Raw genomic sequence first — 24,293 nt, 5'->3', positions numbered from 1 at the left:
TCTTAAAGTTGTGAATGTCCAAGAAAAAGCAGGCGCTTAATTTCAAGAATACTATTCCTTAATGGGCTTATTTTTCTGAAAAATAAGGAAGTGAAAAAACATTTCCAAGAACTATTTTATCAATACCATTTTGTTTGTGAGAACAGAGAGATAGAATAGCAGCAGTTTGAGAGGAGAGGAGAGACAGACCGGTGTTGAGGAGGGAGAGACTGCTGTTAGAGAGGAGAAAGGGAGAGACAGACCACAGTGTAGGAGGAGGGAGGGAGAGACTGCAGTTTGACAGGAGAGAATGAGAGACAGACCATTGTGTAGGAGGGAGAGAGGTTGCAGTTTGAGAGGAGAGAAGTAGAAACAGAGCACAGTGTAAGAGGAGGGAGAAGAGGGAGGGAGAGAGAGTGCAGTTCGTGAGAAGAGGAGACAGGAAGGCAGAGATACTGTGGCTGTGCAGTGTCGTGACAGCACATCAGCACCAGGGTTTCCTCCTTTGAAAGAAAACCTTAATCATGCCCTGCAGTCGAGCAACGTAGCCACAGGTAAACACCCGTGTAAGAAAAAAAAATCCGAACTCCAGTGTGACACCCAGAGAACTGGAAATAGCTTTAAAAGAGGCATCTTGGATAGCCTGACAAGCAAACGCATACATTAGAAAGATACCGTTAACTAGCCAGGAAAAAAACCTAACGACGCAGCTGAACCCTGTTTATTTCTGCAGCTATGTGGGATGCGGTTTCAATGGGATTAATTTAACCCTGAAACCTGTTGCGAGCGCTTTTTAAAAAGTAACGACACATTAAGCCGGGGAGGATGTAGAGCGCGGGGACGCTAACTAGGTTAATCGGCATTAACATCATCTTTTTTTAATGCTCCCCGTTTCACCACTTACTTGAGCTAAAAAAAGAAATAACAACAACGCAACGTGCATGAAAACGAACCACTCCATGTCCGACAGCAACCAACGACGACAACACTGCATTTGAACAGCGTTTTTATTTTGCTCATGTCAACCAACGCTAATCTTGAACGTTCCGGGAATCTACGTTTCCTTGTTGCCACGCCCCTTTGCAGTTTTTTTTTTTCACCTGCGTTTGGTAAGAAATGAGCCGAGCTTTGGCTACCTCCCTGCAATCTTCTCTTCATAAATCTGCAGGGTGGATGTGGTTAACCTGCATCCGCTGGTTTCCTTCCATTTACTTTCCATTCACTCTGCTGAGAATACCATCTACAAAATAAGAGGGGACGCAAGTTATGGTATATAATTTTTTTTTTAATTTTTTTTACAGCTCACAATTGCCCTTACAAAAACTTCCTGATACTTGGTAAGTGAACAATCCAGACAGCAACTCGAAGACAACACCAAATCATTAACACAACAGGTAACAGCAACTAGTATGAATTAGCCTCTTATCTGACTGCTTGCTATAATGTTAGCCAGACAACTACCAGCTGTTTCATTTCTATCCACAGTGGACAGGAAATATTTGCTGACCCGTGAACCTGTGTAAACCAGCTTTGTGCCAAAGCAGACGCCCCCATACCTACAGAAACGCGGACACGAGCGCACTGCAGACAACGCCATGTGCCGTGCCTGCTACACTCAAGGAGGACATTTCTGGCTCAGAGCATGTTCTGTACCCTGTGCCCTCCCTCCCATCGCCTGCTACCGCCGGCGTCAGTCGCTTCGACCTTGTTGCCAGGTTACGGAATTCCACTGCACCAGGTACTCGTCCCAGGGGGGCTTTTTTTTTTTCTTCTTCCGACGAGGGCGAGACACCGTTGACAGGCCCGGGGACGGGGACGGTCGAGCTGCAGAGCGCAGGGCCACCGCAGGGCCTGTGGAGACGGAGACGGCTGCACCCTGAGACGGGCGTGTTCGCGGCACCGCCAAACCGCCGCGCGCCACGCTGCGCTGCTCAGTAATCAGCGGGCGGCTCCCGCGTGCATGTTTAAAGTCAAGTCGCCGCCATGACCCCGATTTGCGATGCTCAACATGAAACGCAGCCCTTTCTGTTGCACGGGCCTGCTTATCGGGCACAGTCATTTCTGTTCATGAATTTGTTTTGTGCACAAGCTGACATCAGCAAATCACGGGGATCACCTCCGTCAGCTAAGATGACCGTGGTGGACAGGCAAGAGCGTGGAAGCAGCCTGGGCAGCGGCCCCCTGCACACGGGCCTTTTCTTTGCAGATGTTTTTTTGGTCTCGCTCTTTTAGGCCACTCTTTTACACAGCTGGTTCAGCTGGGAGCGGAGGACAAGCCCGCAAACTGGGTCACTGATCGATGCTACACCCACACACTCTCTCTCTCTCTCTCTCTCTCTCTCTCTCTCTCACACACACATGCACATGCACACACACACTCTCTCTCTCTCTCTCTCTCTCTCACACACACATGCACATGCACACACACACTCACACTCTCTCTCTGTCTCACACACAAACACACACACGCACACAAGCATAAATGTGTGGGCACATGTGCACACATCCACAAGCACGCACAAACACAAAGACACACAAACACACAAAGACACACGCACGAACGCACACACACACAGACGCACAAACGTACACACAGACTATATGAGCAGAAGTGAGGTTTGTAATATTATGACCTTATTCCAAGGTCTGGGAGTGTAAGTGTCAAAAATTCTAATGAATTTGAGGTATGGATTATTTATTTGTATTTTTTTGCAGTCATCTCAGGAAGTATTTTTTGGTCAGATTAGCATTAATTCATGGAACAGATTGCCAGATCTGGAAAGAACGACAGACCCTTGGAGTGTTCAAGACCAGGCCTGACACAGTGCTAGACGCTCTGTTGACAGGATTATTTTCTTAGGTTCTTACTTTTTCCTCACAGTGCCAGCCATTTACAAATCCTACAGTCTAGACTGAAGAGCAAGCTGTTCTTTTATGAGGTGCCAGCTGTGTTCTATACACTGTTGCAATCATCGTGTCGTACCCCTAATACACACCTCTCATATGAGACCATATCGAATGAAAAAAGTAAGAAATTAAACTCTCTGTCAACTCTTTCACAGAAACTATAGTTTTAAAAACAGGAAAAAAGAAAAAAGAAGGTAACTAGACGTGCAACCAGCTTTAACACCCCCACAGCCTTTGTCATTTTGTTAAAGAGCCGCACAGAGCCAAACCACAGTTTTACACCTCTTCTGCACACCCACAGATGCATGCAAATGTCACCCACCCGTTCCTCTCACTTACTTTACACTAAAATGTAAAAAAAAGAAGTAAAACAGGTTAATTACTGTACAGCATATAGCAGCTCAATATAATGGATAACTGTAGCCTAGTTCACTCCACTGTCATTGACCTACAATGACAATGAAATGTTTGAAAGTTGGCTCTTCAACCTTCAAAGGATCAATTTCGTTTGGATGCCATTTAGCTGAAAACAATAAGTATCCAGTCACTGTGTTACTTTCCCACAAACCAATTTTCTGACATTTGAATGACTCATACTCTCCAAAACTCAAATGAATCAATTACTTTAGTGTGTCCCCCACAAGTCTCGCACAACCACAGAAAGTCAGAATGTCACAGACACATGTGATATCCACTTGCATGTTAAAAATGGATTTATCTGTGGCCAGTTTCCGATATGAGCTGAATTAATGATTTGAAAGAGGACGAAAGCATAGTTTACTTTATTGAAAAAAGATGGGTTAAAAAAAAGAGATTCTGGTGAGAGGAAGGCCAACGCAGATGTAGCTGCACAAATGATTCTGGATTTAAAACAGCTTATTTCTACGGAAACGTAGGGCGTGCATCAAAAATTCTTTGCTTTTCCAAAAGCTTCTGTTCAAGGCCAAGACACCCTTTCATTGGTTGAAGACGGGCTGGAGATTTAATAACGGGTTTCATTTCAAAGTTCATTCCAGAAGCCATCTTAGCCCTGGCCGCTGCAACGTGTGGCTGCTTTCGGTACACCTCCGAGCCCCTTAGGCCCCAACATCTGGGCATCTGCGTGGAGCTCCACTGATGCCCACTGAACACTAGGGCCAAAATTTAGTTTCTTCTCAGGTGAAGGCCTCTTTCCTCACTTCTATGGCTACTCTGACACAGAAAGTGCTGCCATGGATGAGGTATAAATCTCTCCATAAATGTTCTAATGATGCAGAATCCGGCAGCTGCTGTTTTCAGACAGCTGGCTGAGAGCGGTCATGTGACCGCACATTCCTCCTCCCCCGATTCCACAATTGCTCCCGGAAAGGAAAGCTGGACCGCAGATCCTCGTTATCCATTATTTAACACAACAAAATAGTTTCGGAGTGGCTCAAGCGCACCAGCTCCGGAATGTTTTTGAGCAAACCGTATGGAACGCTTCTTGACAAACAAGACTTGAACGATTTGAAAGCTGGTGCTCGGTATATTGTGTGTACGTGCACGTGAGCGTACGCACGCGTGTTTCTTAGTTATGTTCCATCGCATGTGACCCAACCGCAACCAAAAGCCTGCCTTAAACTCGTACAAGTAATCAACATTTTTTAAAACATGGTGTGGAAATGCACATGATAGTATGATGAAGGTAGCTTATGTAATATAATTACAAAGAACACTTTGTTCACCCCATTTTTTTTAACCAAATATCCACGTGCCACACTGTGCTATTGACGATAAAGTGCTATTTTCAAACTAATTAAGGCAAAATCAATACGGTGATGCACAAGCTGGCCCATTTACCCTCCCCGTTCTTTTAATGATGATTAAATTAGTGAAAAATGAGACATTACAGAAATCTGCCCACATGCTAAAGTTTAATAGGTTCAGCTGTGATTCTTAATTATTGCTGTACACTGCAGCCAACAAATGATGATTTCCAGTGGACTAGCCAATTAAAATTCCATATAAAAAAATACACAAAAAACAAATGTCAACAAAAAAAAAGTTGTTTTCTTGTCCATCCTGGTTTTTAGTGTGCTGCATATTCATTTCATTTCTTAATGAACTACATTTTTCCCCCACACTGCCATAACACATTTTATTATTCCACCATGTTCATTTAGCAAAACGGTAATAAAAATACCAGTGGCAACCAAACTACTACACAAATTACTTTTTCATTACACAAACATGTATTACTAAGGCGAATGCCATTAAATAATTAACCTGAAAACGAAGGTTTGTACAGTCGCTGAAAATGATTCACAGCTTTGGCTAGACTTGTAGGCAGGGGACCCCACATACTCACAGGGTTACCCCGAATCGGAAACTTGCAACGGAAATTTCCATTCCCTTTTAGTTAGCATGCAGTAACGTCACCCTGAGTCAGATGAGGGGGGCGGTTCTCCAGCCAGGCGCAACACTTGCGCAGGGCCAGCCGTCCAATCAAAAGTGCCGAATTCCCACACGGCTCCCTGTTAAACTCGATAGCCGAGCGCACTAGCGGAGCAAGACTGAAACGGGAACGAGAACCCCCCGCCACTGGCTCCTCCCACCGCGATTCAGACGCTGTTGCTAAGGTTATAGCGCACTTGCTGCTCACGTGAGTGGCGGGTTTGCCGCCGGTTGTGTCGGCTGAAGCTGAGCTGAGGGAGAACACGCATCCTGGTGTCGGTACTACTTTGCTCTGAAATTCACTTCACCCGTGCTCTTCAGAACCGATGACTTACTCCTCATTTAGGAGATTGATTCCCAGCTTCTCCCCACTCAGCCGGAAGAGGACCGCTGTACATCAACTTTATGGCTTCTGAAATGGGCTGATGTAATCAGCCATTATACCAGGGAAAGGTTTTATTTGATTGGTGGTTCAAAGGTAAACTATACTGCATTGAACTGAAAGGGTTCAATCAAGCAACCGACATAGATTTTTTTTTTCCTCCCCCTCACCAGACCTTAATTTAAGGTTGACACAAATGTGACACTAATGATCTTGTCTGTAAACTGTTCCCAACAGCAAGGTTCTGTCTGAATATAAGCTGCAAGTGCATTAAGTGCAACTTAATGATTTAAAATGTGACGTTTTTTTGGTTTTCAGTTTAGAAGGCAAGCATATTTCAAAACAAGGAACTTGTTATTTTTTACATTAATGTGTGATGTAACCTTTCTCTAAAGACAGAGCAATACATTTATTTTCTGCAACCAGTTTTTCTGCCCAATTTTCTGCCCAAGTTTTTTGAAAAGAAATATAGATGCATTTAAAAAGATAACAGAAACATAGTGGCACACTGAAACACATTTGGCTAAGTGAGTATTTGGGCTATGAGCAGAGAAAGGGAGGTGGGATGGATGAATTCTCGTCCAGTTATGCATGAAAAACTACAAAAAACTTTGTGTTGTGTTGTTGCACACAAAACCACAAGTAGTTGATTTTAATGCGACGGAAACTAAAATTCTGCTCATTTCAATCAGGGAATATATTTCATTTTTCCTTTTTGTAATGAAACGGATACTTTAAATTTGTACTAAAATAACAAAAGTGGGATAAACTAAATAAATAAAATGGACCAAACATATTTATACTCTACGACAAAGCAGATACAAGCAAAGCGAATCGGGTCATCGTTTAAGTCCCCCGTAATCCCCCAGTGCTGATATTACAGTGGAATTATTACTTCCAACCGAGAGTTCACGCGCTTGCCCCCCGAGCGGTTTTACGACGGGCGGCCATTTTGAGCGGCGTACAGATTAGGGGCTAATTTGGAGCCCGTCAGTGAACCATGCGAGGGTGTCAGCCGAGGCCCGGGCGAGTGAAAGGAGCGATTGTCGCGGCCCTCCCCGGGTTCAGAATGAGTCCATCGATGTGTAAAGCCATTAGTCAGCCCGGCCCGGTTTAAGGCCTACCGCTGAATGCCTCAGACAATACACCTATCAGGCCCCTCACCAGGGCGTGCAGTAAGTCTACGCTCCACAAAGGGACCAGGCAGTTCCCATTGTGCCAGACTCTGATGCCTGCAAAAAAAAAAAGTCTTTTCACGTCGGCCAATAAAACGACAGCAGAGTGACGCTCCACTGTAACGAGCGCCCTTCGTTCAGCTCAGTACCGCAGAGCACAGGGGAATCTCCAACGCCGCATGAGGAAATACATTCCGTTAAGGATTTTAAAAAATATAAACATTAAACAAACTTTACATTTGTGAAATGTTGTTTTCTGTGTGAAAAAGTTTCCAGATCGTGTATAAATACTGTATACGGTAGTTAGGTCTCAACAGACTGCACAGAGCCAAGATGGCCGACTCACACTCAGACTTTACATTCTGTGCCCACTTAGGTGGACTGCATGTTCTATCACTGCACACGCACACACGCGCACACGCGCACACACACACTCTACACGGCTCAGCACGATACCGCAGTCATTCAGCCGCTGAGGCCGTTAAGCATTCCCTAATTACAACAAAAAAAACCCGACGCTCTGATCACCCACTCACGCCTCAGAGACACGCCGAACATAAAACAGGAGACTTTATTCGGCACCGTAAAAGTGTCAGGAAGGAGAGAACGAGCAGAGAGGGAAAGACATGGAACGTGGGCGTGGGGGTGGGGGGGGTGGGGGGGGGATGGGTGGAGACCCACATCTCTCAGTCCGTACCCGTCCCGGTCCTGCATTCAGGTGGGGGGTTACGGTGATTGGCACAGGCGCAACCCTTTACCGGACCGCCCAGTCTCCCGTCCTGTCTGGACGGGGGTCTGCCCCGAGGTTCGAGACTTCCGTTTTTTTTTTTGCTCAGCCTAACAAGCTGCGGTGGGGCGTTGTGGATATCAATTACTCCCTTCAAGACTCCAGGCGCTCCTCAGGTGGGGAGGGCACTTTTCATGTTGGCGGGCTGGCTCCTGAAAGCCAAGGCGGCGGGCCCTTTGATCTTCCCCTGAACCGACGACCCCCATCCCCCCCAGCTAATGTGCGTTGGCGCTTTTTATTCGCCGCTGTCTTGCTCCTCATTTTCCCTCGACTGGGTCCCGGCAGCGCAACAGCCAAGCCGGCTGGCAGCTGTCATAAATTACCCGTCAGAATGAGGAAGTTAGGAACCCGGACCAGGCTGGGGCCAGGGCTGGGGTTGGCCGTGGGTTTTCGGGGGTGGGGGGTGCAGGGAACCAGAACGCCCTTGGGGAGACCCTGAATCCTACAGAGAGAGCGGTCCCTGCAGGCCAGTCCTACCAAGCCTCAGAAGCAGAGGAAGTCTGGCACGGCGGTGCGGTACACAGCAGTTTGGGCCAGGTGTACAGATAGGGACAGAACTCATCCGTCTTCTGGGGGCCGTTAGTGTGGCAGAGCCCTCTTGCACAGTCATGCTGTGAGTCAGGGGATGCTCTAGGGGGGAGCGGGGGGACATAACTGGCAACCCTCCTTTCTCCCAGCGCTGGTAATGAACTCCCTCCTTTAATCGGAGGGCGCGTGCGGATGAAAAACGCAAACAGATGTGTCGACGGAAAGAGCAGCGGCTAAAACGGGCTGCCCGCAGCCAGCTGCGCGTCTCTCTTAATCCCAGAGTGGGAGGGGGACGCCCCGCCCCTCAGATCTGCTCGCCACCCGACGGAAAATAAACGCCGAAGGTTCGCTCGCCATTTGAAAATGAAACGCGGATCTCACTCCCCCCCCCCACCAACTGAGGGGGATGGACGGTGCACCACGCAAACAGAGGTCAACGGTGTCCCCAGAGCGCATTAAGTCCACGTCTTAATCTGCGCCAGCGACCCACATACGCGCCCTCCGTGTTCAATAAAGAGCGGGAAGCTTCGGGGAGCCCCTGAAAGCCGGGGGGGGGGGGGGGGGCAGCGGCAGGAGGTCTCGCCATCGAGCGAAGCGACTGGAACGGGTGAATCGCTCTCAGGCCGCAGACGCAGCTCTTCCTCTGATCGCGCGGCGGGCGGACGCGCTGCCGCGAGAATGGGTCGTAACCGTTCCAGCGTGACGCGGCTAACCCGGCGCCGCGACCCCGGCGCTTCCTCTCCGAGCGGTCTTTGTTAAGAGCGTCACGGTTTCGTTTCGCAACACCTACGGCGAGAGAAAAAAAAAAAAATCATATTTTCCCAGTTCGTCTGGCTCTATGCCCTGGTCACTGGTGCTGGTCCATTGTGGTCAACCTCAATGCCTCAACCTTTTGCTGTACAAAAATCACTGTACAACACAATCTGCTCATTAAAACACTACATACATACACAACAAAACTACACACAGTATAGTGAACTGTATACACAGCATAGTAGCAGATTTATTTGAGAAGATGCCCCTGTGTGATTTGACTGCTCTGACATTGCACTGAAATTCCTTTTAAAAGATCCTTTCCATTTAGAGCATCTACACACAGCTCCACAGGGTCAGCCACAATGTGCCCCTTTCTCTCTCTCGATGGGTTGCACAAGCAGTCTGAAAGAGGAATGGGAAACTTCAGGGCTTCTAATTTTATTTTCCAAAATGGAGGACGGGACCTTGAAAACAAATGACCTCATTGACATCAATTTTTAATGAAATGGAAAAAAGCTCACCCCCCCACCCACCCACCCAAATAACATGAAAAACACAGAATTCAATTTGTTGAAAGCACACAATCTATCCTTCTTGTTCCTTTCATATCTCTCCCTGCAGCTGAAATCTCATCATAAGCAAATTTAATCTTAAATTAATCAAAATTATTATTAAAGGATAAGGCCGGTGTAATTTTATATTATTTATTTTGATCAACGTATCCTATGAAAATACAGAAACCCACAATGAATTTACCCTACCAACAAGTATTGTCCATCTAGCCAGCACCAGATACAGCTAATATCCTGGTAGCCATAGAACTCCATTATTGCCACAATTAGAACAAGTCCAAGAGACATACTGTTGGCTTGGTTACCATAATACATCATTACAATGAACCTGGCCAATGTACTTTTTACTGAAACAACCTTATCAAGTGATGGTGGTTGCTTTTTCGATAAGTGGAAATTGTTGAATGTACACAAATGTGAGACACCAACATACTAAAAATGCCCCGTTTTGAAGTTAATCTTGTCAAAACAACACTGCTCAATGGTTTCTGAACAAATGGCTCCGGTGTTTAGCACTAAATGGGGTACGTGGATGCCAGACAGTATTGAGATTTGGACGGAAGCATTGTAGGTTTTGGTCTTTTTCTAGGACATGTTGACAATAAGAAAAATATAAATCTACGCCAGGCTTATCCTTTAAAGAGCATCTGCATCACACGCAGAGGCCCATAAATAACACATATGTTCAAGTGTTAAACTGCCGCTGGTTCAGGGGCGGCCACATGGCCCGTCTACCTCGTGCGTGGTAGACGGGCGTGAAAAATTCTTGCCCTGCACAGTGAACATGCATGTCTTGCTTTGACACTTGCTCTGTAACCAACAGTACAGGTTTCCTGCAGCATTTTCCCTTTTCTTATATGGGGGGGGCTTCACATACAGCTTGAGAGTTGGATGCCCTATGGACCGTGCCACACGTCTAACACCACACTTTAGCTCACTTGTAAAAATATACGCTCACGTTCTTATTGTCAAAAGCACTTCAAATCCATCGCCTGAACACAATGTTATATTACTCTTCTTCTTAGCGTATAAAAAATAATGACACGCTAGAAACTGTAAATCTAAAAATAAGCTCATTCATTATGCATTAAATTGCTGGCATGCAACAGATGCTCTCGTCCAAAGCCACCCGCACAATTTATTACGCTTGGCCCGGTGACTGACAAGTATTCTTATGCTTCTGAGGAGTGGGACGAGCTGTGAGCGTTTCAGGTACGTTACAGGCCTAAAGGTTGGCTTGTTTTCACGACAAAGGAACCAGTTAGCCTCGCCACGGCTAGGAAGAGGAAGCCTTTGGCCCTCGGGCACCGGGGATCAGACGCGAACCGCAAGAACAAAGAGCCACAGAGAAGGGCCTGATAAATCAGGCCGCAAAATGAAGGAGAAATGCCACTCTCGCCCTCAGGTTATTACCCTCGGACCCCTCCCCTCATTACAGCCCCACATGACTAACACCTGAGGGCTGTTCTCGCGTCCTTTCCTCACTGCTGTTCATTTACGAGAACAGTGCAGCTGCAGAATCCCTTTCTCAGAAAAGGAGAGGCTGCTCCCAGAACAGCGGTCCACGTAAAAACTGTAACATCCTTTCCTAGAAACACAAAATAATTCACTTTCCCTACTGCTGCTAGAATAAAAAGGGACTTCCTGTCTAACGTGGCGTTTGATTAGACTTGACCGAGTGTGACGGTATCTTCTTAATAAACGGTGGTTCCCGGTTCCCGGTTTGGAGCCGTTAAACACGGTCCCGCCCCCCCCCGGTGAATTGAATTCCGCGCCGGCGGCGGCCAGCTGGGCCGCGGGACCCCATCTGGAGCGCGCGGGGTAATTAAAGCGACGGCGCTCACCTCTTGTTTCAGCGTATCAGGATCTTTATTTGCTCCACATCGCTTTGTGCACAGCAAACACAGAGGCCCTGCAGGGATGAAGAAGAAGAAGAAGAAGAAGAAGAAAATGAATTATTAATCGCTGCATTCAATAAAACATGAATACGAACCGCGCGCTAGCGAAAGCTATTTTACAGCGCGCTCCGAAAATGGGCCTCGAGATTTAATTTGCCCCGACTTCGGAACTGTGAAGCATATTGTCTTCGGGACAAGCTGAGCGGTTCTGCTGAACGGTGACCTCGATGTGCGCTGCTTTTGTAAACAACAGGTTGCTAACAGGTTTGAGGCTAAACCAGGCTAAACCATCGTGAAGAATTGCATGAAGCGGCTTCATCTGTAGCGGGTGCTAATGCGCCTCGGTCACACATTCGATTTGCTCTTATTTTTGGCAGGCAGGGCTCCGTTGAGATCAAGAGAAAGCTCTTCAGATGCTTCACATTTATTCCAGGAACTCGTGGAATGGATACAGAGACATTTTTTTCGGTCCGCGAAGCTTAGGGTGATATAAACCAGGTGAAAACCAAGAGCTAGTCTCAAATCATCAACATCACACGAACAGATAAGGATAAAGGCAAGGACTCCCGGTCAAGTCCCGAGCCCCATCCTTCACTTTGGTCTAAAATCACATTCTTTAGACTGAGAACATATCTAATCTGTAAATAGCACATCAAAATCTACACTTTGTATTTAATGGAGTTTACTACCAATCGCAGACACTTGAAATTAGACTTCAAATTGTTAGTTGTAGTTAGCCTGTCACATTAAACAACCAAGTGCTTGAGGGCCAAGGGCCAGAGAAATCAAAGAGGGCAATAAGTAGCTAAACAGTGCAGTTTGGAAAACAGACTTCTAATCTTTTATCCTCCCCTTTCTTACACTTTCTATGCATTTCATTCAAACTTCAAATCACTCCAAATACAAAGATTATTAAAAAAAGACTTTTCTTGTGTGTACACGTGCGCATCAAACATAATCACTAGCATGCATATTCAAAAACCCATTTCCCAAACCACTGTGGAACTTCCCATGCCAAGTTTGAGCTAAAATAAGCCAGAGGAACATCGCAACCCAGTCAAATGAAGACATGGTGGTTAGAGTGAAAGCAGGCTTTGGGAGCCAATGATAGCCCGTTCAGATCAAGCTGGCTAGGCCACTGAAAGTGATACCACCATAGCAAGACTTCCCTGCACGTGGAAATAGTGTCTTTATGCAAAACATATGACAGAAGAAATGACTCTGAAGTGAAGAAATGAAAGGTACAAATTTGGTCATCAAGGTTTTCCTGATTATGCCCACATATTAAAAATAGCCTACTTAATGGCAGATAAAATGTAATGCCACAAAGATTCTATGAAAAGGACATTTTTTTCTTTATCGTAATACAATAAAATATTAATACAAATTAATACAAATAATCTGTCCGACTTCACATTGCAGTATGTTATTACTTGCATCTGTTGAACAAGAAAAGGCAGGACCCAAATCTCATCAAAATCACAAACAAGAAAACAGCATCTGACCGTAGACAAAGACGCATCATTCACAAAATAACCTCCGAAAATCCAATTAAGAGAAACTGAAATGTGTCTGCATCACTCACGACTGTGGCATAACCGCTCTGAAAGGCATCATTTTTAAAAGAAAAAGCATTAAAGTGTTAAAAGTAAGCAGAAGAGACAAGACCATGCCTTTATTTGTTTATTTTCCGTTATTTCCGGATGAAACCGTGTGGAGAAACAGTAATGCCGTAATTCATCTGGCATAAACCAGGAAAACATGATTTTCTGACTTTTCTGAAAATTGCCAGTTAGCCATCGCAGCCATTTCAGTCACGACTGGGCCCTTCTTCCCCAAGCTCTCAACTCCCAGCATGCACTGCTCTCCTCTCCACGAGGGAAACCCAGGGGCAACACCACGTTCCTTTTCATCTGCTGCCCCCTCCAATAAAAGATAATGGGCGAGGGCCGTGTGGGAAGAGCCGGCTAGTGACACGGGGGGGTGGTCACATGACCCCTCCGGCACAATGAGCGCAGTCATTTTAGCGCTATTTACTGGCGCAGATGAACAGTCCCCAGAGCGACTGCCGCGGAGACAAAGCTAGCATGTGGCACTGGCACAGAGGGTCCACTGTGAGCCTCGCAGTACAGTACACAGGCTGCTACGATCTCAGCCTGGGGAGGATTATCCCCACCCCCCCCACCGCTCAGCTGCATCTTTGCTCTGACCCCCGCCCCCCTCCCCCCCATGTGTATTAGAAAGGCTGGTGAGTTTTTCTCCACCCTACCTGTATTCAGGTGTCACACAGAGCCCTACGATGAGGAGCTGCTACATGCTAACAGCAAGGCCTGCTGACCTCATAGTGAAGCCTCTGCAGGTTGAATAGAGGAAACAGGATGCCATTTCATGATGGAATACCTTGACCCTTCATTTTCAATACCGCACACATCTCTCTCCTACGCTTGGCCACGGCCCGGGGTGGGGCGCCCTGTATCTTTGATCTGTTACGAACAGCTACAGAATTGAGAAAGCAAGAGAACTTCCAAACTGGGTTGTTTAATATTACTGCTCATTTTCGCAGAATTCTGATCACTTCGGGAACAAACGGGGGGGCGCAGCTATTTCGGCACGTAACGCGTTCCGCTCACGCGGTCGATGTGCGACGCGCAACCCCCCCGTTTGGTCCTCTCCGTTTCGCAGACGGATCACATGGGCCAGCGCCCCGGGGTCTACGGGGGCCACGTTACAGAGACGCCTTGTTCCCGCTCCCTACGCTGGGGGTGGGGGTCGCGAGGAACGCGTCACGCGCGGGGGAGAGCGTGGAGATCTCTCCGCTCCCGACAGCTCGAGGCTCCTGGCATCATCGCGGCGCCGTTCCGAGCCGTCGCGTTCTTTTTCCCGGCGCGCGGCCGAGTCGAACCGGATCGGCGGGGACCGGCTCTTCACCGGAGCCCCACGCGCGGACAGATGGACAGGGCTGGGTGAGGGAGGACGGGCAGCGTTCACCACACAGTGAGAGTGGGCGGTGAAGCTCAAAGACATGAGCCACCCAATACATGCAAGCACCGCACAGAAACTCACCATGACAAATGTTCAAATAAAAAGAGATTAAAGGGGCTATGGCTATTCGAGAAAAAGAGGTCACACTGACCTTACTGGAAGCCAAGATCATTATGAATGAGGTTCTGCTCTAATGTGACCAAAGAACATAATTAATTAATGTAACAAAATAAAGTGCAAGTATTTGTATTCCGAATAGAACTGAATGCCACAGTTTTTCATGTTTTTTTTCTGTTAGTTGGATATCACCTGTACAAACGCTTGCATCATTACCTGTACTGTTCCTCGACTGCAGTTGCCGTGTGCAATTAAAGGGCAAAAATAATCATGTGATTGAAAAAATAAAAGTTTGGTTCTATTTGCGTGTCCAAAATACTCTGGCCTCGTTCCTGAAGCAATTAATGAGATGGCATTAACTTTAATAACGGCGCATCTTCACTGACATTCAACGAAACTCCGAAAGGTAAAGAAGCGTCGATATTTCTTTATCCAGCAATAACGCCGATGAATCTTAATGCGGGGGAACTTGAAGGCTGGAGCTGTGTGTGTGCCAGGATCTCAACGCCAGGTCGAGCAATCGCTTCCTTTGTCAGCCTCGGACAGCTGCCTCAGCACCGCGGGAGAAATTACATTCAGGAGTCGAGAGAGCCGGAGCGTTTAGTACAGAGGGCACCAAGGCACGACTCGGGCAATTATACAAGCCTATACGGCTTCTTACGGGCTATTACCGCTTATCTTCACCAATAATCTTTTCTCGCAGTTTCCCTCCCTACTTCTGTGCTGCGTTGACAGGTATAAAATAAGCTATAGGCGCAGTGTAGGCTATAGTTGAAACGGCGGTCTCCGTTCAGCGGTTTTATCCTGCGCTACGGGACTTGATGGAAAAACGTCAGGAGATTCTCAGGTAATCTTTGTGATGGAACGGAGAGTAGCTCTGGACTTCCGTCCGGTTCCGGATACGCTTAATTCACAACGGCACCAGACAGAGAGGGGCCTGAGGCTCTCCAGTCCCACACTGACTCTGCATGGCCATGTACACTCATTAAGTCCCGATAAATGCATTTTGATCAAACATGCACGCTACCGCTACCGGCCATATTGATGTGGCACAGTGGCAGTATGGAAGAGCAGAACGCTATTCGCAGTCTCGGGATAAATTACCGCTACGCGTGGATTCAGAAATGAACAGGATCGATGCTATGGCTACAAAGCAGTCGTGAGGGTGACAGAAGCCGGTGCCTGCCTTTGACGGAGGGTGCCCTAACCAACCACTATGGTTACAGTAGTCTGGAGTTAGAGACACCACCACGCAAGCGGTTTTTTCCACTGTGTAACTGTGTCAAAAAAAAAACTTGTCAAAGCACACGGCCGTATGCCGACGAAGTACCAGCAGCACAAATGTACAGACGACGTTAAACAAAACAAACAAAAGCGTAAGATTAAACATGTATGAACGTCTCCAGAGGAACACACGTGTAGACTGTTTGTTATTGTTTCTCAAAAAAGAAAAAGAAAAGAAATGAACACATAGCACGCTGCAGCAGAGCCTGGGGAACATCGTATAAAAATTACAGTAGGCAGCTACAAAACCTCATCCGTATTTCAGATTCAGCGAAGGGACCGCAATATGCATTAACCTGCTAAATAAACCATTCTATAAACACACGGGCTACAGCGTTTTCCAAAACCACATAAACCCGTATTTAATCTCTCACATGGCTTAGTTACTGCAAGAGCCTCAGTGTTCTTTTTTAATTTGTCCCTCAAAATAAAAGAAAATGTCAAACAAACACTAATTTAAAAAAGCTTGAGAAGTTTTGGCAAAACTAGCCTAACCCTTTGATATAGTTCTGGTAACAAGCTCTCATGAATAAAATATGAATTTCATTAATTTATTAAAGTCTACATTTTCATCATTTACACAGCCAAAGCTGTGTCAGACAACCATTAACCAAAGACACAATGACACTAGACCTTTCATCTTATATACAACTACGTAAACACAAAAATGAGCATAAAAAAATTAGAATCCATAAACAAATAGGCTAAATGTGATTCTTATGTAGCCTAATATAGGCCAGAAATTTTTAAGATGCAAGGCAGGCTCTATGAATTAAGACACTCTTTTTTTTCTCCTCCAGTTTTCAACATGCAATACATTTTTGTCCATTTCCAGACAGACTGGTGGCAAACGGACGCAGCGGCATTTGGTAGAAAGCTTCCACGGGGACCGGCTATTGTTATTTCAGCAGTTCAGCAGCAGCAAGCACATCTGGGGCTAAGACTATAGATAACCACACATTCATGCAAAACCTTACAATACAGTACAATACAGACTCTCCCTTTCCTGAGAACCTCACAATACCTGGAAAAATGAGGCTTGCATTGTAATGAGCATATTATATATAAAGAAATATATATATATATATATATATATATATATATATATATATATAATGTATAAAATTCTGATTAGTGTGTTTGATATGGGAGTCACATTCTGAAATAGCACAGCATGGAACTTGCTTAATTGTCCAGAATGCTGAATTAGATCTTGGTTTAACATTATTCCCAGAGTCACTGATGAAAGGTCACATCCTAACAGTCTTAATCATTTAAAATTTCATCAGACCTGATCATGACAAAGATTTTAAACAAGCAATTATAAACATTTTTGAACCCGAAAACGGAAGAGCCTTCCACACATCTGATAACGACCTCAGCCTCCATCTTGCGAGCTGGCTCAAACGTGTTCACACCCGTTCCACATTTTTTTCCTCTTCTTTTTTTAATTAAGTGAAAATAGCAGAGATGCTTCATTTCCCCCCCTTTCCTTTCCCCAGAGTGACGCCGAACCACACAGGGGTTTCTCACGTTGCCAAATGAAAAGGGGGGGGGGGGGGGGCGTCCGATAAGACGGAATCGCCGTGATGCAATCTGACCTCAGCCCAGGGGACCCGACGGAAATAAACAGTTCTGCTTAATTGAATTCCACGGAAAGACCATTCCCAAGGCGGCCGTAGACAATGGACTTGCCTTCATTTCGACTGCCCTTCTTACAAACATATCAGTTACACAGGACGCAATATTAGTGACCCGGCAGTACATTGCATTTCCTATTCTGGATGAATTCCCGATAGTGGCTTTTTTCTTATATATTTTCAAATATTTAACAAAAAAAATTTATATTGTATCTGGAACTTGCCTTAAGGGATACAAGCTGGTCATACCACGAGAAATGCATTTAATCAGAATCAAATTCGCTTCCAATATCAGACGTACCCCCTTTGGGTTTCCCATTCACCATATCAGCATAATATTTACTCGTCCATGAACTTAACCAAATTGCTGGGTACACCGCCAGCGACACACACATTCGCTTTGTGCTTTCCCCACCAGATTAAGCCCTCAAAGAAGGCACTGTTCAGACCGCCTGTTTCCAAGCGCTGGTCCGCCGTTGAATGAAAAGGCCGTCAGTAGAAGCCCGAGCCCGTGTGACACAAGTGTGAACGTGCGGACGGACCGCAGTGACATTAGTGACATCAGCACTAGCCACCGGCTCGTACAGGCCGGACTGCGGCTGGGAACAGACCTCCGAGAGCAGCGCTGACGCATTTCGCTGGTCGCGTCGCGCAAGCGGACGGGTCACCTGCTGTTCTAATCTTAGGTACAGGTAGTTTTGGGGACAGGCAGGCTGTGTATCGCAGCCACGAGCAACAGAGGCGCGGGGCGCGTTCGCTTCGAGCGCGTGGTGAAAAGCGCTACGCTAAAAACATCTCGCCTCTCGCACCGCGCGGGCGTCGCAAAAAAGGCGCCCCAGAAAGCGTGAGTGTCATTCTTCTGGACGGGAGACCCGGTGCTCGCCACGTCTGTCCCTTCTAACGCCTTCCGCCACGAGAGGACACAGGAAAGCTTAAGGTGTCTCTTCGGCGTCAGGCAGAAGAACGGGCGCCGCACCTCGCTTAAAAACTCGCAGCCGAGCCCGCCGGGTGACCGTCGACCGTCCGGACACGCGACCGAAACGCGAGCGACCCGCGTCCTCGGGGGGTCGGGGGCCTGGGAGAGGAGTTACGAGGCCACGTGCTCTGTGGTCAACCCCAGCAGCTCGCTGCCAACAGCCCGCACTCTGTAAACGCGGGTTAAACTGCTCCACGTTGAAGTTACCATATTAATCATGAGCCGCACTTATATTTAGCCCGCGACTGCGGTTCACTTGAACGCGTACGCAGAGACGAGAGCGAGAGCGATAATTTCCACTCGTGCCGTACCGCGGCGGCGTTAGCACGGCGATGCGAATACAATGGGAAACGGGCCAGTATCGACACACACGTTCAGAGAGAGGTTACGATAATAAATGGGGAGGCGGCAGCACAAAGGAGAGCTGCGGGGAAGCGGAGTGGGCAGGAGCGGGCCGAGTGGGCGGAACAGGTGAGGGGGCCGAGGGCCCACGCTGATGACATCACAACGACCCCTTCAGCAGAGCGGGGGCGGCTTCATCACTACCGACGGTGCTCGGAGCTTTCCCCCCCCATCGCGCTGAACCAGCGCTGAAAACCGGGGGTCCCCTCGGCCTCGTTCAAAGGGTCGATCTGGGTTCGCCATTCAATTTGGGGGGGCGCGGGAGAGCCGCGCGCGAGCCTGCCAAGAACAGGGAAGAGGCGGAGCGGTTCGCCTGGCGATACGGGAAAGCTCTGAACTGCCGTCAAGGAGGGAGGCGGGCCCACAGGACAAAGCCAGCCGAGCGCCCTCATCCACGTTTTACTGTTCTCTGAACAGAGGATTCAGAAACATGGAATGTAAAGTTGCGCTCACAGAGTTAAATGGTGTGTGGGAGCACAGCAGTTTGGAAACTAAGGGGCAGACAGGATTTGCCCTGTGCGTACCCCCTTCCTGACTCAGCTTGGGGCGCCAGATAGTGAATCAGTGCGGCGGGGACCCGCAGCTCACTCCTAAATCAGCGGGAACGGAAAGCGCTTTTCTCTGCAGGGAAAAAAGAGTACGTGGAACACACACATTTAGGCAGACATGTTGAGGCTGAAATCTCTACAAGCACAACTGCAGTGTTAAAACAGCGTAGCAAAAGTTCACACATTTTAGAAGAGGACACAGATTTACCATGCGTTTGAGTGAAAGACTCAGAAAGGATATGAATATTCATACTGTGCATTCCTTTCTCATTCAATGACACTGTTTCCAAACTGATAGCTACCTGGACACTGCCACAGGTTAGTTCAATGAATAGTGGCATTTCAAACAAATGGTAAAATGGAAAGAATTCCATTTTACGAGATCTTCAAATGATCACATACGGTGTCAATTAAAACACATTTTCAAATAGACCTGAATGTCCCATTTTCAAACAACACATCCAAAACCAATCAGATATCACGTGGTGAACATCAAGCTCCAAAAGGTTACTTTTTAAGCAAGCGCTGAAGATAAGAATTTTCTTCTGCACAGAGAACAAACTTTATTCAAATACATTACAATGCCAGCTCATGTGTACTAGACATTTTTTTTTTTGCTATAACATAAAACTGAGAGTTCCTAATGGGAATAAGAGTTCCCTGAGAGGCTCATGACAAATCTAAATGTAATCATTTTCAAGGCGATTCTTTAAATCTCTCTCCTGGGTATGCCAACAATAACATGGAAGTGATACAGGAATGACTATATCCTAAATGGCAATAACGTTCCATTCTAAGCACTGTCACTCTTAATAGCATTCAATAAATGCACCGACTGCAAAGGAGACACTTACGTGGGCACACACAGCATGATTCAAACTAATCATTACATCACATTACATTACTGCTATTGGGCAGACGCTCACGGTTTCAGCCTTCAGCGACAATTTTACTCTTCAGCGCGGTGTCCATTTATACTGCTGGATATAGGCTAGGCCTACACTGACGCAGTTCAGTTTAAGCACCTTGCTCAAGCAGACAACAGCAGCGCTTAAAAACCCAGTAGCCTAAATCTAGTTCATCGTCGGAAAACACCTCAGCGAATGCCTTCATTTCCACATAAGAGAGATAAGCACAGAAAAATGAAACCAGAAACCTACACAGATTTCCGGGTGAAATCGCACCAAGTACATTTTTACTTTAGCTCAAGTCAAAGCAGGCCTACTGCTGCTGCAGTGATATGCAGGTGACACCTAGCATATTAAACAATGCCAATCACAGATCCAGCAACCATGTGCAATAAGAACTTACCTAAGCCAGGCTACATGTTATAGGCTACTCCACAGTGTCCACACCCTGTCTTATATATGCATATTACTGCACCCTGATATAGTACAGGCTATCATCTCCCATCTCTCAAACTCAGGCCAAAAATGTTGTCCTGCATAAAAACAATTTCCGAAAATTAGGCCACAAGTTACATCCCTTTGTTTGAATGTTCATCTAACATGCAAGAAAGCACCCGAAAAATTGAATTCCAACAGCTCAAGGACATCTTTTGTAACCGCTCAAAGGATTTTAACCTTGCGTGCCAGCACTGAACTTGCAGAAGTGTATCTGCAGAGGGCTCTGTAAGGCCATGCCAAGGAATGCACAGACGTCTTAAAGGTTTCCTTGGTTACCTTTGCACACCACATACAGATGCTATAGCGGACATGAGGTGGACAGCTTTACATACTACAATAAAACATCCACACATGAAACCGGAACATCTGTCAACAAATATCCGTTCCAAAAGTGCAGTGTAATGCAAATGAGTTCACAATTGAGGCTATAACTCAAGTAAAACAACGAAGTTCAGCACTGAAAGATATTACCCAAATACTGAGGCACCTTATGTGAAGCCTATAGGCCAGTGAAGTTTAAAGGCTACGCTGTTACTGTTTCTCAAGCTCACCAGCAAAAATAAAATACCATGGAACAGTCTGTTTGTGAGGAGCTGTAGATACAGCAAGCGGAAATCTACAGGCCAGAGACCAGATATCATTTCTGAAATCTCCTTCCTCTCAGAAAACCATTCAAACTGGTAAAAATAAATCCAGCGTACAAGCATTGTTGGATTCTAAAAGGCCACTTCAAGCAGTAATAAGCAGGACATACTGCTGAAGTCAATCTGACATCCACATTCAACAATTATGAAACTGATACTCAGTAGCCTATCCAGGAAAAATTGTGCATCCTACTTTCAAATGCAATATTTACAGTATCAGCAGAAACATGAAATTCAAAGAACAAGGAAGGGGTACTATTTCCAGTTAATTTGGTCCGTGTATTATATTTTACTCACAGGGACAAAACAACATAACGCGATGAAACAACATATCTCAGAAGAAGCATAGGCTACTTTTAGGCTATTAGGAAGTGACCTGCGAAATGTTAATCGAGGCTGGAATAGGAAGGATGTATGCTGGAAAGGAGGATGTGAGGGCCTGCCATCTCAATTGACCCCAATTACAAGAGGAATGCCGCATTTTAGAAAATGAAAGCTGACACCCTGTACACTCACACTTCCACGTATTATGCTGCTTAAATGTGTTGACTCAGATAAATATAAATCCATATTTCGTGTGACAAATTGTCATTTAGAAGGCAGAAAATATAAACCGCTATACGTCTAACCTGGCATCAGACAAATTTATTTTTACTATATTTAGAGGAGGGAGCATTCGGAACTTTTGAAAAACATTTGAAACAGTGTAACTTTAGCTCGGCTACTTTGGATATGGGAACAGAAACGAGTCATTTGCCATTGGTTAACAAAGGTGAGGCGAAACTTCAAAAATTCAAAATTGTCATAAAAATACTCAACTATACAGACTTTAAGAGGCAACACATGTTTTCATATGGGAATGGCCTACATTGTGGCAACCTTATCCATGTGTTGAACATTTACATTTATGTCGTTGACTGGTGCCCACATTAACAGTCGGAAAAACATGTTTTGAAATATAATTTGTCACTGTGATCAATAGGTCTATAAGAGATACGCAGTCCGATTCTAGATAATTTCGTTCATTGGAAAACAACTGTATTGATGAAAGACGGTCAATTGAACTAGCATAGCACTGTTTTTGTATTTCCACAACGGCCTGGCCGGGTGTGCGTATGCAAGTTCCACCGCCTGGAATACAATAAGGATGCTGTTGAGGACACAAACTAACAAACTGTAGGCTATTGTCTGATGGGACAAGGGTGGGCTAGGGAATGTCATCAGGCTACAGCATCTAAGAATGTCTCTCCTACGCCGAGTTAGCTGTAACTAGCGGCTTGAGCATTACCCATCAGTTAACCTACCAGAGAACCACACTTCAAAAAGGCGCATATGTGATTTAACCAGAGGAGCATTAAAAACCCACAGACAGACATTCATGTCTGACATAAATAGCCTACCAAGTTTACGACAATGGGAGCTAGCTGCTGATCAACAATCCCAGCACTAGGCTATAGCTAAATAGCTGAATGCGGTGGGCTAGATGTTTCATTGCTCTGCTTTTGCAGACAGTGCACTGACTCATCTTCTTTGGCTACAGAGAAAAACTGTCTTTCGATAGCGCTTTTTTCCTTTCAAGAACCGACTGTCATCAATTTTACGCAATGTATGCCATCTGCAGCACGGTCATAACTGCAATAAAGCAGCGTTTCAAAGAAATCTCAGCAGCTGAGCCAACGGAGAACATCACGGCGTTCATGGGATAGCCCATGCATCAAGGCTAATATTTGCCTATCATTTATGACCGTGAGACAGTAGGCTATTAACCAATAATGAATTGAAAACCATTCGCGATATAATATAGCCTACTGGATTCCCCATAATCAAACGGATTGATTTAGCTTGCTGCAAAGCAAACAAACAAATCAAATGAAGCACAGGTTGTAATATTAGCTAGTTTAATTGACAAAAAAAACAGCGGCTTACCCGAACCGAAGCCGTCTAATACATTAGGCATAGGTATTCCATCGTAAATACTTCTGCATGGATATTTTTTCAAGTTTGGCAATATTTAACAGATTCGCGTAGGCTATAATAAAGCTTCCACGGGTTCCTCGCCCTTGCTGCTGAGCGTAACAGACGATGGCGTAGCTGCTGCAGATCGACAATGAAACTAACGGGACCAATGGCGTAACTGACAAGGCGCCGAGCCAATTGAATCGTCGGATACATCCTGTAGGGGGCGGAGGAGTTTGGAGGATTTGTAAACAGGTTAGGTGATGTGGTTGGTGACCTGTACCAATTCATAGTAGTCTAACCTGGACCTCTATGCATCAAGCTAATATGTGCATACATACATATGAGTTTGACGCCATGCAAGACCTTGAACAACACAAAATACAATGCGCAAAGTAATTTTTATTGTTGTGGTATGTTTGCGCTATAAACAAAAGCACACTGACAGAATGTAAACACAAATTGTGCTTACTTTAATTCCTATTTTGTTTTACATCGAAATGGTAAGCTATTTTTTTCTAAATAGGCTACATGCCATGCCGAACAGAATAGACTATTCATTTCCTTTTGAATTGAAATAACTAAGGGGCAGGTCTTCATGTAATCGAATTCTATTAGCCTACAATATGTACAATTATTTTGTCATCTTGGAAGCACGTTACAGTTCTTGTAGAATTAAGTGGTCAAATGATTTAAACGCCAGGTCTAACAGTGTTTATTATTTATCACATGTTCACGATAAAAAAATATTGTAGTCTACTGTACTGTTTTCACCCACAACTACTCCATATTTATTTCTCTAGAGTGTCCATTAGATTGTGTTTAAGGAGAACACATTCGCAAACAAAATAAGCAAAAATAAAAAATGAACAAAAGCAAGCTACCAAAAATGATTGCACCTTTGGATAACTAGGCCCTTCAGAATATTCCGCTTTGTTTCAT

General features: G+C 45.7%; 1 protein-coding gene across 4 annotated transcripts in view; it reads right to left on the bottom strand.

Annotated features, from left to right (window-relative positions):
- The window catches only part of fynb (FYN proto-oncogene, Src family tyrosine kinase b), a 53,432-nt gene extending 29,917 nt beyond the window's left edge, over positions 1 to 23,515 (bottom strand). For 2 of the 4 annotated variants that reach the window (XM_035421828.1, XM_035421831.1), the window contains exons 1-2: positions 23,322 to 23,514; positions 11,343 to 11,410 (exon numbers count right to left, since the gene is read on the bottom strand). The gene's annotated coding sequence lies outside the window, so the exon portion shown is untranslated. Of the gene's footprint in view, positions 1 to 11,342; positions 11,411 to 23,321 lie in introns of all 4 variants that reach the window. The other 2 variants (XM_035421832.1, XM_035421829.1) reach the window with 2 other exon arrangements.
- Between the last annotated feature and the right edge of the window lie 778 nt (positions 23,516 to 24,293).

The sequence above is a fragment of the Anguilla anguilla genome, chromosome 6 (assembly GCF_013347855.1).
Source record: "Anguilla anguilla isolate fAngAng1 chromosome 6, fAngAng1.pri, whole genome shotgun sequence".
Classification (NCBI taxonomy): domain Eukaryota; kingdom Metazoa; phylum Chordata; class Actinopteri; order Anguilliformes; family Anguillidae; genus Anguilla; species Anguilla anguilla.
Note: the sequence above shows the minus strand (reverse complement) of the source record. Positions and strands in the feature narration are given on the sequence as shown.